At 42.9% G+C, this 6,793-nt stretch overlaps 1 non-coding gene across 1 annotated transcript; it reads left to right on the forward strand.

Moving 5' to 3' along the window:
- The first annotated feature begins 876 nt into the window (after positions 1 to 876).
- Positions 877 to 1,033, forward strand: LOC126679616 (5.8S ribosomal RNA). Its single transcript, XR_007640907.1, has one exon. It is a non-coding gene; the product is annotated as a 5.8S ribosomal RNA (ribosomal RNA).
- Positions 1,034 to 6,793: the final 5,760 nt, after the last annotated feature.

Genomic DNA, 6,793 nt, shown 5'->3' on the forward strand with positions numbered 1-6,793 from the left:
ATGAACTAATTCAGATTGTGAAACTGCGAATGGCTCATTAAATCAGTTATTGTTTGTTTGATGGTATCTGCTACTAGTATAACCGTAGTAATTCTAGAGCTACTACGTGAAACAGACCCCGACATCTAAAAGGGATGCATTTATTTTTATAAAAGGTTGACGCGGGCTCTTTCTTCATTCTATGGGTGGTGGTGGATGGCCGTTCTTAGTTGGTGGAGCGATTTGTCTGGTTAATTCAGTTAACGAACGAGACCTCGGCCTGCTAACTAGCTATATGGAGGTACACCTCCGCGACCAGTTTCTTAGAGGGACTATGGCCTTCTAAACCAAGGAAGTTTGAGGCAATAACAAGTCTCTGATGCCCTTAGTTGTTCGGGGCCGCACACGCCCTACACTGATATATTCAACGAGTCTATAGCCTTGGCCGGCAGGCCCGAGTAATCTTTGATATTTCATCGTGATGGGATAGATCACTACAATTGTTGGTCTTCAACGAGGAATTGCTAGTAAGCGCGTGTTATAAGCTCGCGTTGACTACGTCCCTCCCCTTTCTACGTACCGCCCGTCGCTCCTACCGATTGAATGGATGGTGAAGTGTTTGGATCGCGGCGACGTGGCGACGTCTCAAAAAGTCCACTGAACCTTATCATTTATAGGAAGGAGATGTCGTAACAAAGTTTCCGTACGTGAACATGCAGAAGGATCATTGTCAAAACCTGCACCTTGCAGATTGACCCGTGAACGTGTTTGAAAGATAGTTTGGGAAATTTGTGGCTCTGCGCCCCTCATTTTCCTGACGCGGATGGGAGGGATTTCAGGAAAATGCTCGTTCGTCTCTATCGTTTGCTCAACATTGCCTTCTTTCAAGAATCAAATGACTCTCGGCAACAGATATCTCGGCTTTCACATCGATAAAGAACGCAGAAAAAATGCGATACTTGATGTGACTTGCATAATCCTATGAATCATAAAGTTTTTGAACGCAAGTTGTGCCCGAAGCCTTTCGGCCAAGGGCACGCCTGCCTGGGTGTCACGCATACGTCGCCCCATCCTATCAACACCTTGGAAGTCATGGGAGCAGAAGTTGGCCTCCTATATGCCTTGCGCATGTGGTTGGCCCAAAATTTATGTTCCCGGCAAATGATAGCCATGAAGATTAGTGGTTGTAAAGACCCTCTAAAATAGTGATGCACTATTCTTAGTCGTCGAGACATTCCTTGACCCTAGAGCATCCTCAAGGCGGTCTCCGACCGCGATCCCAAGTTAGGCGGGACTATCCGCTAAGTTTAAGCATATCAATAAATAGAGGAAAAGAAACTTATCAGGATACCCTTAGTAACGGCGAGCGAATCGGGAATAGCCCATCTTGAGAATTGAGAGCCTTCGGCGACCAAATTATAGTATGGAGAAGCGTCCTCAGAGGCAGACAGGGCCCAAGTCCCCAGGAAGGGGGCGCCACAGAGGGTGAGAGCCCCGTCGTGCCCGAACCCTGTCGCACCATGAGGCGCTATCTACGAGTCGGGTTGTTTGGGAATGCATTCCAAATCGAGCGGTAAATTCCGTCCAAGGCTAAATGCCGGCGAGAGACCGATAGCGAACAAATGTTGCGAGGAAAAGATGGAAAGGACTTTGAAAAGAGAGTCAAAGAGTGCTAGAAATTGTCGGGAGGAAAGCGGATGGGGGCCGGCGATTTTCCCTGGTTGGATGGGGAAAAACCTTCTCAGGGTGCAGACTGATGCGGATTGCAGCGGCAGCCCAAGCCCGGGCTCTTGATACGTCCGCGGAAATGTTGTCGCTGCGATTGTGGAATGTAGCGCGCCCCACTACGGCGTGCCTTGGCACCAGCGCACTCAGGGTATCGGCCAACGGGTTCCCCATTCGGCTCGTCTTGAAACACGTACCAAGGAGTCTGATATTTGTGGAAGTCAACGGGTGAGTATACTTGTAAGGCGAAAAGAAAATGACTGGCGGGATCCACTAGTAGGTTGCACCGCCGACCGACCTTGATCTAACAAGAAGGGTTCGAATGGAAGCATGCCTGTCGGGACCCGAACGATTGTGTTTCTGTATTATGGGAAACCTCTTTTTCTTGACTTCTGGCTAGTGGAACCTGATGCCTCAAATATTCTAGCGGGTGGAGACCTGATGCCCCGATTCTCTTGCTGGTGGAGCATGATGCCCTCGATTCTCTGGCTGCTGGAGACCTGATGCCCCTGATTTTCTTGTTGGTGGAGACATGATGCACCCAATTCTCTGGCTGGTGGAGACCCGATGCCCCCTATTTTTGACTGGTAGAGACCTGATGCCTACCTGTCTTTTGCTTTTGAAGTTGATATTTGATGCTTGTTCTGGTGTTAGAGTAGGGATGGCGCCTTGTCTTCATTTTGGGTTGAGATGGAGGTTCGAAGCCTAGTGTTTCTGGGGAGTGATTCCTTGCAAAGTGGCCCGCTGTCTGACCTATAGGTTTTCTCCTCTGTGCGATTCTGGGCGGTGTACGCTTAGCGCGTGGTGACTTTGGTGGTGGCTTTTGAAGATAGAGGGCTGGCGCCTACTAGTTCTGGAATGGGATGGAGGCTTGAAGCTATGTACCGTGTCTGTACATATGAGGGTAAAAACGCCATAATGCAATATGATCTATTCTATATGTATGCATGTGTTTGCACTAAAATTAAAAATATGGCTAAATGTCCATAAAGCCCATATTGTTTTTCAAAAGATAGAAAAAGTTAATGGAAAAAATTGGCCAGAGGTTGGAAGTTTAATTTTAGAGGTTAACTCCATAAGTTAATTTTTAGAAGTTGATTCCAGAGGTTGACTCCAGTTGACTCTAGAAGTTAATTTTCAGAAGTTGATTCCAGATGTTGACTCTATTTGACTCCAGAAGTTTAATTTCAGGGGTTGATTCCAGAAGTTAATTTCTAGAAGTTAATTTCAGAGGTTAATTCCATTTGACTCCAGAAGTTTAATTTCAGAGGTTGACTCTAGAAGTTAATTTCCAGAGGTTGACAATTTCTAGAAGTTGATTGCAGAAGTTGATTTCAGAGGCTAACTCCTAATTCTCAGAAGATTCAGAAGGCCCAAGTCTGTTGTCAAAGATTAAGCCCATATTTAAGATGGCCATTAAATTGAGTTTAAATGGCCAAGAGCCTAAGGATATTTTTGTGTTAAGAATAAAAGTTAAAAAGCACGTTCTTTTGAGAAGAAACAGTTAAGAGACACGATTTACAGTTTCTCAAAGGTGGAGAAGAACGTGTGCAGTTGAAAGAAGCGACAGTTTTCACAAATGACAAAGGCTATAAATAAGAGAAAAGCAACAAGTTGGCAACCACGATCAAATTCCATAGAAAACCAGCCCAAAGGCAAAAAAACCAAATCTCAGCAATTCAATTTTCTTCAGTCAGTAAAGAACTTTACGATTGAACTTCTGCATTTTTTACTCAAACACCTGTACTTTCGTTTTATTCAATTAGTAAACATATTTACAGTTGAATTTCTTTGTTTTAGCATTACTTGATTGGAGTACTTGTAATAAGGTTAACCAAGCCCCAATCGCTTGTTTTAAAAAGTTAAGTTCACAATTGAAATCCGCTTCCTGGAACGCCTGCATTTTTGCACACACTTGTTGTTACGGTTATTTTCACAAACGCAAAACGCCAATAACAATTTTTGGCACGCCCCGTGGGACACCAAAAGTTATGGCTAGAACTCGAAGTGAGAAAGAAAAAGACGTTATTGTATCCCAAGATGCAGTGGATGATCCCACCTCTCTAAATGTAGGACATGGAGACTATGTGGCTCACATGGTCTGAAGCATTGAAAAAGAAAATTTGCCTCTAGGAGAGGCGAGTGAAGATGTGCCTCCTGGCTTTGGAGAGCAACAGACACCAACTCGGCGAAATTCTGAGCCGAGATTGGTAGAGGCTTTAGACATGCTGTCAAAAGCCATGGTAGACATGAAGCAGACTGAGGCTAGCTTTAACCAAGCACAGGCCGAGTTGACCAGGAAGCAGCAGTTCGAGATGGAACGCTATTTGGCATAATTGATAGTTGCTGTCAAATTATCATCTCATGGTGGTGATGTACCAAAGGCTGTTAACACAGTCAAACAAAATCCTAACGGACTCGGGGGGAAGTCATTTGGAGGAATCCAGGAGATTGGGAGCACTAGTCATGTGCCAATCTTAAACCCACCCTCTAAAGAAAGGTATGTACCTCCTCACAAAAGAGATGAACTTGTTCATTTTAATTCATTTAAAACTAATAATCAAACTGGCTGGAATTCTAGGCCGTTTAATGCAGGTGCTGTTCATTCTTATATGGATGATCCAGAGGTTAATTAAAATTATGTCCAACCTCTGCGCACAGGGGGCAACTATTTTCTCCAGGGGAGGAACCAACCTCTGCCACTCCAACCTCTAGCACGGCCACTTGACATGGAGGCCGTGAGAGAAGCCGCTCTTTCCTACATGGATGATCCAGAGGTTAATCAAAATTATGTCCAACCTCTAGGCACAGGGGGCAACTATTTTCCCCAGGGGAGGAACCAACCTCTGCCGCTCCAACCTCTAGCACGGCCACTTGACATGGAGGTTGTGAGAGGATTCGTTCATCCTTCCATGGATGATCCAGAGCTTAATCAAAATTATGTCGAACCTCTAGGCACAGGGGGCAACTATTTTTCCTAGGGGAGGAACCAACCTCTGCCACTCCAACCTCTAGCACGACCACTTAACATGGAGGCTGTGAGAGGAGTCGTTCATCCTTCCATGGAGGATCGAGAGGTTAATGAAAATTATGATCAACCTCTAGGCTTAGGAGGCAATTATTTTCCCCAGGGGAGGAATCCACCTCTGCCACTCCAACCTCAGAGGAGGCCACTCGACGTGGAGGCTATAGGAGAAGCCATGCTCCTCCATTACTATTGAAGAAAGTCATAGTTAAGCTCACCTCTGGTGAGTCTATAGCAGCTGCATCTGCAATTTTGATGGAGCGTATGAAGCATATTATGGAGGAGAGCAATTGGGCAGAGGTTCTTGATGCTGAAGTAACATTTCAAGAAGATTAGCTAGTATGGAAATTGATCTTACCCTCTGGTACGAAAGATAGAGAATATAGGAAATGGTCTAGGAAGGATCATTCTTGTTCCACAAGGTAATGAAGGGAACGCATACAGGCTATCAAGTCTAGAGGGTGAACCTCATAAAAAATTCATCAATGAAAAATACTTGAAGAAGTACAATCCCACCATATGGGAGAAATACAATTTGGAAATGACTTAATGGCTTTTAGCCATACATTAACAGTAGATTATACAAATGTGTTTTAAGAATGTTAGTACATGAGTTCTAACATGATGGCTTCTAGCCAAGTGTATTGTTAAAGTCTTAGGAGTTTGGCTGTTTTGGCTAAACCAGTACTTTTTTTATTAAATTTCCATTTTGACACAAGTTGTGATGTGATGCTTTTAGCCATTTTTGATATTTAAAGTTCTAAAAGTTTGTCTATCTTAGCTAAACTGGCCTCTAACAATTCTTCTAGAAATAAGAGGCTGTGACTAGTTGACTCTAGGAAGTTAATTTCAGAAGCCGATTGTAGAAGTTGATTCCAAAAGTTTGATTTCAGAGGTTGACTCCAGAGGTTGACTCTAGAGGTTAATTTCAGAAGTTGACTCTAGAGGTTAATTTCAGAAGTTGACTCTAGAGGTTGACTCTAGAGGTTAATTTTAGTTGGCATGGAAAATAGTCTAGCCACTTGGAAATGAAAATGGAAAGTTTGAAAAATGGTCACCTACTAGAAAGAACCATTCAAGACACCTCAAATGGACTCTGTAAAAACTCATTTAACATGAAGTATTTATAGAAGCCTATATAGGAGAGGGGAAGGGATAAGTCATAGCCAATGAATGGTTGACCTTTAAAAACTTTAGTTCATCTTTTCCGCTATCCTACTGTGAATTCCTTATTTAAAGTAGGCCATAGGTTCTCTATTTTTCTTAGACTTCTGAATTATTGTTTGGCTACCTAAGCTAAAAATTCAAAAGAAAATTCAACAACAAAAACGGCCACATAAATGCAAAGGCATGGCTGTAAGTGACACATGTGCATTGTTCGTGAAACAAGCTCTGGTATGGACATCACATCACTACACAAGTATATGGCAAAATCCATCTTCATAACAGGAACATAAACACATAGTGAATGCAATGAATGGCATTACCTGCACGTGAATCTTGGTGTGGAACACAAAAAACAAATAAATGGCGGGAGAGCCATGTTTACACCAAGACATTTGAAATTGAAGTTCAGAAAGTACCTGTATGGCGTCCCTGTAATGCAATTCGTGTACAAGTGGATATGTGAAAGTGTACGTGTCACAACAAGCAAGTAATGGCCAAAAGGCCGTGTGAGAAAACATGTCCTGATATATAAATAAAAGCCAAAGGAAATCCCTATGGTTTAACAAAAATTAAAATAAAAAATATAAATTTTTAACCCATGTTCTTATCAAGAGTTAGAAAGGCCATTAAACAATGATTAATTGGCCAGAAGCTAACTCTAGAGATTTGGCCAGAAGCGAACTCTAGAGGTTTGGCCAGAGATTGACTCTAGAGGTTTGACCAGAAGTCGACTTTAAAGGTTTGGCCAACTCTAAAAGTTTGGCTAGAGGTTGACTCTAAAGGTTTGGCCATATGTTGATTTCAAAGGTTGGCCAAAATGTCCAGAAACATATTAATGAAAGTAAAATTAAAAAAAAAAGAGAAAAAGGACTTACCTTCTGTTGGAGTACGCCGTCT

The sequence above is a fragment of the Mercurialis annua genome, linkage group LG4 (genome assembly GCF_937616625.2).
Source record: "Mercurialis annua linkage group LG4, ddMerAnnu1.2, whole genome shotgun sequence".
Classification (NCBI taxonomy): Eukaryota; Viridiplantae; Streptophyta; class Magnoliopsida; order Malpighiales; family Euphorbiaceae; genus Mercurialis; species Mercurialis annua.